This window comes from Lissotriton helveticus, chromosome 1_2 (genome assembly GCF_964261635.1).
Source record: "Lissotriton helveticus chromosome 1_2, aLisHel1.1, whole genome shotgun sequence".
Lineage (NCBI taxonomy): Eukaryota > Metazoa > Chordata > Amphibia > Caudata > Salamandridae > Lissotriton > Lissotriton helveticus.
In genome coordinates, this window is record NC_136058.1 from 343,089,648 (window position 1) to 343,101,801 (window position 12,154).

Here is a 12,154-nt window from a genome sequence, read left to right on the forward strand (position 1 = left end):
TCTTTAATGTTTAAAACATTGTCTTATCTTCTATATCAGTTACAGTCACTGATATTAATTTTTATAAATTCTTATACATTTTACCAATGTGAATTAAGTGAAATAAAGGAAAAATGCCCTTTTCAGAAAAAAGATACAAAATAACAAAACCAGCTCGTTTTTTCTTTTATATAGGAGAAACTCCATTCAGTAGTTACGTTAGTGCAAGGTCCGAAATTTTTATATAATAACCCAATCTGGCAAAATGCATGATTTCTCCAAAGACAATTATGGTATAGTACCTTTTGCCTATTCAATGCAACAAAACTCTATATAATCATAAACATTTCATTTATAATAATATACATTTTTAAATAGGAAGAACGTAAATTTCCCATGTGTGGATGTTATTCAAGAACGATCTCCTCTTCATATCAACCTAAAGGAAGAAATGGAAAGAAATCATAGATTTATCAAACGCAAGAAAGGGTAATCTCAAGGGTTCAAAATATGATATTCAAAGGGCCTGCTACATATTACATAATGTATATTACGCTGTCGCTAATAATTATAGAGACTGGTATCAAGGTTTAAAAGAAAATGGTTTGGGGGTGAAACTGTGTGGGAAGGGTAAATAAAAACTACAAGTATCCTATTTTAGGTGAGAATTCAGCTATCCTACTCTTCAATCAAGTAAATCAATCTTTCAAAGATGGGAATGTAGCTCCTCGTCCACATTCAAACCATCAGGGAAATGAGTGCCTGCCAAAAGAATCAATCTAGATTCTAATTTGCGTAATGCTCCCAACCTGTCTCCACCCCTGATGCTACTTTTGATGGTGGCAATGCCTATGTAGCTTGCTTTAGAAGCATCACTTTTGTGGAATCGGCTGAAATGTCTCCCTGTACTGTAAGAGAAGTCCTGATTCGTGATTGCTCGTAAATGCTCAAGAATACGTTTCTTAACCTGTACTGTGGTTGACCCAATATACCATAAGTTGCATGGGCAACGAATCATATATACAACGTATTCCGTGGTACATGTAATCAAGGTGTTTATCTTCCATTTCATTTTTGTTTTAGGTAGGAGGATCTCATCACAGTTTTGGCTATAATTGCATGCCTTGCAATTTCCACATTTCCTGAAGCCCTTGGTTGTTTTCAACCAGTCAGTCTCTTTTGGTGCTAAGTGGCTTTGTACTAGGCAATCCTTAAGGGATTGGCCGCGCTGATATGAGATACCCGGAGAAATACCCACGGCGTTTCTCACTATGGGGTCTTGCCTTAATATATCCCATCTGTTTTTCAATATTCGTCTTATTTGGTTTGACTGGCTACAGTACTTAGTAATAAACCTCACTTTCTGGGTTTCGTGATTGGCATTCAAAAGGGTAGCAGTTTTGGGTGTTAAAGCTTCCTCCCTGGTTATTTTATCAATCCTAGATTCAGCTTCCCTAAGTGATTTGGTGGGATACCCCCTGGCTTTAAATATTTCTTTCATCTCCTCCTTTGTATTCTGGAAGTGTAATTCAGTAGAGCAATTGCGTTTGGCTCTCAGGAATTCGCTAAAGGGGATTCCCCACCAAAAGCTGGAGGGGTGAGCGCTGGAACAATGTAGAAGAGAATTCCCTGCTGTCTCTTTACGAAAAAGTGAGGTGGCTAATTGGTTGTTGGTATTCGTAACTTTGACGTCTAAGAAATCTACGGAGTGTCTGCTGTAGTGCCTTGTAAATTTTAAATTTACCTGGTTATCATTGAGACAATCAATAAAACAGTTCAGATCATTTTCAGTCCCCCGCCATACAAAAAAGACGTCGTCTATATATCTTAGCCATCGTATCACATTCAATGCCCATCTTTCCGTGCGGTCATTCCAGAGCACCTGCTTCTCCCACCAGCCCACCATCAGGTTGGCATAGCTGGGGGCGAAGCAGGTGCCCATGGAAGTCCCTTGTTGTTGTCTGTAGTGTATTTTATTGAACACAAACACATTTTCGTTTAGGCCCAGCTTAATCATTTCTAAGACCATACAAGTATGTTCAAGGTATTCTATTTTTCGTTGTTTCAAATAGAATTGACACGCTTTAATGCCATCCTTGTGTCTTATAATTGTATATAGGGACTCCACATCCAAACATACCAACCAACATTGTTCATCCAATTTGATGCTTGAGATTTTGTGAATAAAATCGGTGGTATCTCTCACATAGGAAGATAGTTCCTTGACGAATGGGAAAAGAAAATGGTCTATATAGATGCTAGTATGTTCAAAGAGGCTATCGATGGATGCAACTATGGGTCTCCCTGGTGGTTTGGATAAGCTCTTATGCACTTTCGGCAATAGATAAAAGGTAGGGGTTTTCGGATTTTCCTTGTGGAGATACTTTTCTTCATCCCAAGTTAGTAACCCTTTGTCTCGCCAGTGTCCCAATTGTGTGTAGTATTCCTCTCGTAGATTCACTATGTACCGTTTATCTACCTTACAATAACATCTTTCGTCCGATAGTTGTCTCATAGCCTCCTCTATGTACATAGATATATATATATATACAATTTATTTGTGCAAATACTGGGAAAGATCAACACATCTGCTGTTCTAACAGTGCATGCAAATCTCCTAACAGAGCCTGAACAAAGTGAAAAGATGCCTCTCCTAAGAATGTGTGAAGTGCTAACAAGGTGCGAGCCTTTATTTCCCCTCTGCTGCATTTGCATCAGGTGTGAGGCTCCTGACTACTGCCAGCCAGGAAACTCCAACAAAAGGAGGCTTGATGATCCCTCAGACTCGGCCTTTGTCATGGCCGAGAATCGCAGCAGGAGTCAGAAATAAGAGAGCCCCGTCCTCGCCTGCACGTTGTTGTGATCCAAAGCAGACAACAGCATGCAGGCGCTTCTGAATGTGTCCCGGTGTTTGGAAATTACACCGGGACGAATACAGCATCTTTTTTTAGTGTGGACCAACTTCTAGGCAGGGTGGATGGCATCCACCCTGTGAAAGAAGTGGGGGACGCCGCCCACCCGCATGGACCCCCTACTTGTGCCCTGACTAACTCCACATTGATGCAACAGGCTACTGTATGAGAGTCAGGAATGGCCGATGGCCCACCTCATGACTTTGAGATACTTGGCAGTAGTATAAAATCTAAACAAACTAAAGTTTGTGAATTTCTACCTTTATTTCCTCTCCCCACCCAACTGTAACTCAAACACGTCGGCCGCACTTGGGGGCATATTAACAAGGGCTTTATCTCCACTTTTTTGCCTTTAAAAACCAAAGAAGCGGAGATAAAAATATCGCCCTATCAACAACAAGGGTGCTAACATGCAAAATCGCACCCATTTTCACTACCCCTTCCTTTGCATCTCTAATGAGATGCAAAGTGGGTGTTCCAGAGCAAAATAATAGGATCTCCTATTCTCAAGCTTCACGCTAACCCTGTTAGAGACAAAAAAAGCAGCGCTAACTACGGTTAACGATGCTTTTTTACGTCTGCAAATTTTCTAACTTAGCCATGTAATCCAATAGGAGGTGGATTACATGGCTGAGTCCACCATGGGCTATCAACAAGGATATCCCTATTCTTGCAGTTTTATCGGTGCATTACCTGCGATAACATCCCAAAATGCCGACATCGCTGGATTTTCATCGCCTAGGTGGTTAGCGTTGTTAATAACGCGAAAACCAGGCGATATTATACAGCGATAGCAGGCGTTAACTAACGCTAAGCGCCCTTAGCGTTAATTTTCCCTGTTCCTTGTTAATGTGCCCCTTGGTACCCAAGAATGCACGCAGAGGTGGGCTCTGGTAGTACTTTAAAAGTCCTGAGCGGGGTTTAATAGTGGAGGGGGGGGCTTTCGGATTGAATTGTAGACGCACTTAAGGCACAAACATGAACGATCCCCTGAAACAAAGACGGGTGACAAAAAAAAAAAAAAAACTCCTGCCCAGAAAAACAATGTGTGTTCTGGGACAGAGATGATCTGCCTGAAAAAACTCCCCCCCCCCACCACCTGTGATGAGACGGTCCAGCAAACACAGCAGCCAGCAGCAGGCAATCTGAAGGAGCCCGAGGAAAGCAAACCATGAGCGGCCAGACTCACAGACAAGGGGCTTCTCTGAGCCCCCGTCCCCGATAGTTTTAGACTGGCCAGGGGTCGTCGCCCCTTCAAATTATGGGGGGGGTGATCCTGATCAGTAGATCCACTGGAAATATACCCTACTCTCGTTAATGTCTCGTTCCTGAACACACAGAAGCGCTGGAGTGTGCACCGCCTTGAAGCCGGTTTCTGTGCGCTAGGCAGTCTATTTCTGTGCTGAAGATATCTTACTTTACACGTGTTTACTGAAAGAAATAGCGCTTCTTGAGTTCCGCGCTCACTTCTAGTGCTGTAGCAATGAATTAGCATCTCCTTTTCTCCACAGAAGTTTGCTCCGAATTGTTTTTCCTTTTTACCCCCTGATGGGGGTAAAATCTACTGACGATTCACCGCCCTACTAGAGATCTTAGATCAGCCGGCAGGATGATCTTTAAACTTCCGAAAATTACTAAAGCCAGAATGGGCGGACGCTCGTTCAGATTTTTAGCTGCTAAATGCTGGAACGAGCTCCCTCTTGGTCTCCGGATGGAGCCTTCCGAGAGTCTGTTTCGAAGAAAGCTTAAAACTTCTCTCTTCCCTCAGGCCTAATCGATGTGCCTTTTCTGCCTTTTCTACCCCCCTCAGCATTGTCTTCTTAGCTTTCTGTGTAGTGTTTAGCGCGGGGACACCCTGTCTTGGGTAACCAGGCGCTTAATAAATGGTTTTAATAATAATAATAATAATAATAATATGGTATGTTTTCTTTAAGTTTTAAATCATTTCATTGATGGTTATTTTGTAGCCTCACTTGAAAAGTACTCAAGGAGATGTTTGAACTATTAAAGCCTTTTTAGTGTCAGTGATGTAAAGACGCGACCAACTGCTGGTGAGAGCTGCCTCCCTCGGGGCTGGAAGGGAAATGATTTTTCTTCCAATGATGAGGGTCACGACCCTGAATTTACCATATTATTTTGAAGCGGGCAGTAACTGGCAGCCTGGAGAACAGAAGGGAGCGGAGTTCAAGTGAATAAAATCAGAATCAGAAAGCACAGCTGACCCCCCCCCCACCCCCCCCCTCTCAATGCAGCAATAAAACCTGCACGTGGGGCGGAGCTTCCAGCAGGTTCCATGGTGTAATGGTTAGCACTCTGGACTCTGAATCCAGCGATCCGAGTTCAAATCTCGGTGGGACCTTAATTTTTGTTTTTTATCAATAAACCTACACCTTAATTGACTTCAGTCTTGAAAATAATCAGTGCGTTTGTCTTCACAAACAATTTTTTTTTTTTAAAGCGTCACATACAGGGCGTTCACTTTAATGGCGAACTTGAAAGCTCAGCATGAGGCGCTTTAAAAAAACAATATGCAATGCAATAGCTCAGACAGGCAAACGCGAGCCCTGTTGCTTTGCAAATGCTTGTTTATTGTTTCAGTCTTCAGACTCATGCACTGCAGCCGAATGGATTAGTTAACCGATTCCAGTAAACTCTACTGACTCAAATTTTAATCATCAAAGCTTTTTGAGGCTTGGCTTTAATTGTTTTGCACCTGACCGTGAAAATATTTACGTAAATGAGTCTATTTCGCCTAAAGATGGATTGAAAGTTCGACACTCATCTGGGGTGAAAGAAATATTCTTTTGCGGTTCTGTATTCAATTTTGCTGGGTCTTCACCCTTAAACTCATTATGGCTGAAACGTGATGGATTAACCGGTATACGTAAACGATGCCATTTCAAACTATATTCACCAAAGCGTGGGTGATTTCGAAAATTGTGTATACTTGTTTTATACCGTGGTCGGAGGGTCGAGTGTGTTGTCACATTTCATTCATGGAATTCAGTACTTTAGCGTACTGGCTGTGAAAGTTATCGAGCAGCCCCAGTGGCCTAATGGATAAGGCACTGGCCTCCTAAGCCAGGGATTGTGGGTTCGAGTCCCATCTGGGGTGAGAACAGTTGTCTTTTGCACTTTATCCAGTTGTGTCAGGGTCTTCACTCTCAACATTAGGACTGTAGGGAAAGTCAAACGAAGTAAAAGTTGCATAATTTGAAACATAAAAAAGACGAACGATTAATCCCGGCTGCCCGACTTGACTAAATTGTGTGATTCTCAGACATTGTTTCCTTTCACTTTCCCTCTTTTTTAGGTCTCGCCTGTCGATGCGCATGCGCATCGAGCAAGCGAGACTATAGGGGCTCATCGACTCTTTATCTAACTTGCAAGGAATCGTGGCGATTCCTTGCAGTGCCCGTGACTTTTAAGCTCAATGCGCATGTGCATTGAGCTTAAAAGCGCGTGCACAGCCGCCCGCATTCCTCCGACACCTTTGAAGTGAAGCTTCACTTCAAAGGCCCGGCTTCTTCACACCCACATGCCGCTCTGCCCCGCTCCGCCCCCTCCCCTGAGTCATCCTGCCTGCACGTGCGTCTTGTTTCACCCGCTCCGCCCCCTCCCCTTCCCGCCGTGTCGCATTTCTCCTCCCCCCTCCCCTCTCTTCCCTCCGTCTTGTTTTGCATTCTGAGCTCATTACTCTGAGAATTGCAGCCTCTACCTATTTCTTTAGAGTGAGTTTATATTTCCGGACACTCTTATTTAAACAGCATTTGCCTCACTGCCAAAGTAACCTGCAGCTCGGCTTCCGTTAATAACCTTCTAGATTTCCTCCATTTCATGCTACCTCATTCCCTCATGTTACCCATGGTAACCTCCTACGTGCTTCACTTAAAATCCACCCTCTAAGAAGAAATGCACTCAGGCCCTCGGCTGCGTCTTGTGGTCTCCGCATCAATTTGTGCTACTTGCTGGTCTTGCTCATGTTATGTGATCCACGGCATGTCCTGATTGCACGAGCGGGACCCGAGGGCTCAGGAAGAGCTCGGCCGACTTCATCCAGAGCGCGCGCATCCCACCCCCGCCCCCTCTGACATCTGCCCGCGAGCGGGACTCTGCTTGATTTCCTCCATTTCATGCTACCTCATTCCCTCATGTTACCCATGGTAACCTCCTACGTGCTTCACTTAAAATCCACCCTCTAAGAAGAAATGCACTCAGGCCCTCGGCTGCGTCTTGTGGTCTCCGCATCAATTTGTGCTACTTGCTGGTCTTGCTCATGTTATGTGATCCACGGCATGTCCTGATTGCACGAGCGGGACCCGAGGGCTCAGGAAGAGCTCGGCCGACTTCATCCAGAGCGCGCGCATCCCACCCCCGCCCCCTCTGACATCTGCCCGCGAGCGGGACTCTGCTTGATTTCCTCCATTTCATGCTACCTCATTCCCTCATGTTACCCATGGTAACCTCCTACGTGCTTCACTTAAAATCCACCCTCTAAGAAGAAATGCACTCAGGCCCTCGGCTGCGTCTTGTGGTCTCCGCATCAATTTGTGCTACTTGCTGGTCTTGCTCATGTTATGTGATCCACGGCATGTCCTGATTGCACGAGCGGGACCCGAGGGCTCAGGAAGAGCTCGGCCGACTTCATCCAGAGCGCGCGCATCCCACCCCCGCCCCCTCTGACATCTGCCCGCGAGCGGGACTCTGCTTGAATAATCCCCGCCGCACGAGGCATGGATCCCATTACCGTTTTATGGGTAGTTTAGTAAATTGAGATTTTTTGTCTAGTTGGCAGACTCAGCTGAGAGGCCAACAACTGAATGGGTGCGTGCGAAGAGTCCGGTAGCCTGTACTTCTGCCACGCACTTTTGTTTCTAATGCTTACAGAGCAGGCAGCGCTAGTATCTCACTCGCCTCTCGGCATTCATGCTTAGCTCCCTTTGTTAGTTTTTGGAGGGCAGTGTGATGACCCACTTTGTGGGATAGTTCAGAGTCAGGTAGCCTGCACTTCTGCCACGGTCTCACTAATTCAGAACGCATTTTTTTTTACTGCCTCATTAGTTAACCGCTCCACCTCCACTTTTTTGTCTAGTTGGCAGACTCAGCTGAGAGGCCAACAACTGAATGGGTGCATGCGAAGAGTCAGGTAGCCTGCACTTCTGCCACGGTCTCACTAATTCAGAACGCACTTTTTTTTTTACTGCCTCATTAGTTAACCGCCCCACCTCCACTTTGTTGTCTAGTTGGCAGACTCAGCTGAGAGGCCAACAACTGAATGGGTGCAAGCGCGCAACACCCATTGGGCTCACCGGGCTTCAGCCCCCCCCGTCGTCTTCTTCAGCCCGGGCTCATTTGACACGCACTGAAATGATGAAAGAAGGCTGCGCATCGGAGCCGAGAATGTCATTTTTATGATGCATTCTGAGAGGCCCAGCAGCCGAGACAGACAGACAGACAGCCTCTAAACAGTTTCAGTGAACCCCCCTGCCCCCACCTCTTGTTTTCCTTTACTGGCGCTGAGGTGATATCCTTGCCTAAAGGCAGGGATTTCTCCTAAGCACTTAATGTATTCAGCATGGGGTGTGAAGTGCACAGCAGGGGGAAAGGGCCGGCCAGTGCAGATGATGCTTTTCCTTTGTAAAGGAATTTCCACTGGAGTCATAGCCCAGGGGTTGCTGTCTGTGCACTTGTATGGATGTGTATTACATACAAGTGCACAGACAGCAAACCCTGGGCAATGACGCCAGCAGGAATTCATTTACAAAGGAAAAGCTTCACCTGTACTGGCCATCCCTTTCCCCCTGCTGTCTGTGCACTTGTAGGGAATTCATTTTTTGGAGTGTTAGTGGGTAACTTTAGGGTTCAGGGTGGGTCTGGGTTTTAGGGTGCCAAGAAGTAATTTTAGGGTTCAGGGTGGGTTAGGGATTGGGGTGCCAGGGGGTAATTTTAGCGTTCTGAGTGGGTATGGCTTTTAGGGTGCCAGGGGTAATTTTAGGGTTCAGGGTAGTAATGGGTTTTGGTGTGCCAGGGGGTAATTTTAGGGTTCAGGACGGTTATGGGTTTTGGGGGCCAGGAGGGTAATCTAGGGGTTCAGGGTGGGTGTGGGTTTTGGGGTGCCAGGGGTAATTTTAGGCTTCAGGGTGGGTATGGGTTTTGGGGAGCCAGGGGTAATTTTAGTGTACAGGGTGGGTATGGGTTTTGGGGTGCCTGGAGTAATATTAGGGTTCTGTGTGGGTATGGGTTTTGGGGTGCCAGGGGTAATTTTAGGGCTCAGCGGGTAATTTTGGGGGTCAGCGTGGTAATGGGTTTTGGGGTGCCAGGTGTAATTTTAGGGTTCAGGGAGGGCATGGGTTTTGGGGTTCCAGGGGTAAATTTAGGGTTCAGGGTGGGTATGGGATTTGGGGTGCCAGGGGGTAATTTTAGGGTTTAGGGTGGTAATGGATTTTGGGGGGCAAGGGTGTAATTTTAGGGATCAGCGCGGGTATGAATTTTGAGGTGCCAGAGGTAATTTTAAGGTTCAGGGTGGGTATGGGTTTTGGGGGGCAGGGGTGTAATTTTAGGGATCAGCGTGGGTATGGGGTTTGGGGTTCTAGGGGGATGATTTCAGGATTAAGGGTGGTAATGGGTTTTGGGGTGTGAGGAGGTAATTTTAGGGTTCGGGTGGGTATGGGTTTTGGGGTGCCAGGGGTGTAATTTGGGGGTTCGGGGTGGTAATGGATTTTGGGGGGCAAGGGTGTAATTTTAGGGATCAGCGTGGGTATGGGGTTTGGGGTTCTAGGGGGATGATTTCAGGATTAAGGGTGGTAATGGGTTTTGGGGTGTGAGGAGGTAATTTTAGGGTTCGGGTGGGTATGGGTTTTGGGGTGCCAGGAGTGTAATTTGGGGGTTCAGGGTGGTAATGGATTTTGGGGGGCAAGGGTGTAATTTTGGGGATCAGTGTATGTGTTTTGGGGTTCCAGGGTGGGTTATCTTAGGGATCGGTATGGGTTTTGGGGTGCCAGGGTTAATTTTAGGGTTCAGGGTGGGTATGGGTTTTGGGGTGCCAGGGGTAATTTTAGGGTTCAGGGTGGGGATGGGTTTTGTGGTGCCAGGGGGGCAATTTTAGAGTTCAGGGTGGTAATGGGTTTTAGGGTGTCGGGGGTAATTTTAGGGTTCAGTGTGGGTATGGGTTTTGGGTTAATTTTAGGGGTTGCAATGTCACTGTTCGAGTCCCCGCTCATACGTTCTATCCTCCAACATTCGGCACCTGTCCCCATTTGCAGCGGCGTCGGTTGGCGTCGCTGCAGGATGCCGAGAACAGCAACAGGGCTCTCTCCGTGGCCCAGGCTGAGCCGCAACAAATTACATCAAAAGAGTCGCTTCTAGTGGACTATAATTGTGCGATGCATGGCAAGATTCCCCGCTGTACCCTGCAATAAAATTAATGGCGAAGACTTACCTGTCGTGTGGCTCTCTCCTCAGCAGGCGACTCTTTTGATGTAATATATATATATATATATATATATATATATATATATATATATATATATACTTTACTAAAAAAATAAGCCATTTACAGGTAAATATAAACCTATATCTATACTACTATTATAAAGGAAGAACTTTGAACCTTTGAGGCAGGTAAACTCGGGAACCACAGCGCCAATCCACACACCCGATACATCGTTGTAATTGTCAAGGTGTGCAGATGGACATAGGCTATATAAATTTAAAAAAAAAGTTATTTAAAGAATTTACGAGAAAAATAAGTAGTCCCATGGAAGTAGCGCCGGCCGTGACGTGCGTGCTGACATCAGGAGCGCGGGGAGGAGCGGCGTCCAGGAGCGCGAGGAGGAGTGGCGGACATGAGCGCAGGGAGGAGCGGCGGATAGGCAGGCAGGAGCGGTGGGGAGCTGCGGACAGGCGGGGAGGAGTGGCGAGGAGCGGCGGACCGGTGAACTCAGGAGCGCGGGGAGGTGCGGCGGATGAGGTAAGGCTCCAGGGGACCCACGGACAATATCGGGCGGCCGGGGGCCCTGAAGCCAAGGTCGGGATGGGCTACTACTCCGGGGGACCCATGGACAATGTTGGGGGGGTGGCCCTGAAGCCTGATTGCTCCCGGACAAGGTCGGGACGGGCTGCTAGTATATTCATATGTGGGTGTATAGATAGATGTTTGTGTGTGTGTATAGATATATATACATATATATATATATATGAAACAACCCCTCCTCCAAAAGAAAAGAGACGTGACCCAGAAGGGAGATTCAAAGGAGCACTTTACTGCACACAGGTCTCGGGCGAATGCATTTCGGCACTTTCTGCCTTCCTCAGCGCCCCTCTCCAGCTGCTCCTTGTGCTGCGAATGGTCAGCCTGTCACGCTGTTGTTAACAGTTGCCATGCTCCGCCCCCACGATGTGATGCAATCAAACTGTGTAGTCCTGTGTAGTGGAACTATACTTCCCACAAAGCCCCAATGCTGTGCCTCGAGGAAATTGAAGAATGCTGTGGGGTGATGAAGATCGAGTCGGCTTCCGTGACAGGCGCAGCCATTAAAAGTCTATTGGGGAGGTGAGGCAAATGTACACTTCGGTGCCCCCTCGGGTCCCCCTTGTTTGACCGCCGCAACCTCTCTGCCTGGTGTCCTTTGCGGGGGTTGGCGCGGGAGTCCCGGTCACCCAAACAGGGGATATTAATATCTGCTTACCGCGCTGTCTGCCAAGCGTCCTGGTGGGTAATTGGGGGTTGTTATATTTTAAAATGACACCTTAACTCATGCTCACATTGACTTCTATCCCAACATATACTGCCTGCTAAAATAATTTGCCACTTTGCCAGTGATAACCGCATCCCCAGAAAGGTGCTTCAGTTGTCTTGGCAGAATGAAAACCTATCTTCGTTCAACAATGGGGTAAGAACGACTCTCTGGACTTGCAATGATAAACATTTCACGAGCACATTGTCCTCCTATAGAGGCAATTGTTGACGAACTGGCGAAAAAGGGCCGTCGCTTTGAAATGGCATTGTGAAAATTGGTTATATTGTGTTCCTAAAGTGCTTTGTAGTAAAATATATTAAATTGGCCTTTTAATTCAGTACACTCTGTTCCTTTTTCATAACACAATAGCATATAAATGCATCAAATTAACAAAAATGTGTGCTCTAATTGCTGTCCAGTTTCAAATGCAGAATTCACCACGTTTTCTCCGCTTGACCTGAGCATTAATCGATCCTGATTATCTGCCATTTTAGCCACGCCCCATTGATTAACATTAGCCCCGCC

The 12,154-nt window shown here is 46.5% G+C and overlaps 2 non-coding genes across 2 annotated transcripts; both read left to right on the top strand.

Moving 5' to 3' along the window:
* Positions 1-5,178: 5,178 nt before the first annotated feature.
* On the top strand, positions 5,179-5,250 carry TRNAQ-CUG (transfer RNA glutamine (anticodon CUG)). The gene has a single exon. It is a non-coding gene; the product is annotated as a tRNA-Gln (tRNA).
* Positions 5,251-5,933: 683 nt separating this feature from the next.
* On the top strand, positions 5,934-6,006 carry TRNAR-CCU (transfer RNA arginine (anticodon CCU)). The gene has a single exon. It is a non-coding gene; the product is annotated as a tRNA-Arg (tRNA).
* The last annotated feature ends 6,148 nt before the right edge of the window (positions 6,007-12,154 follow it).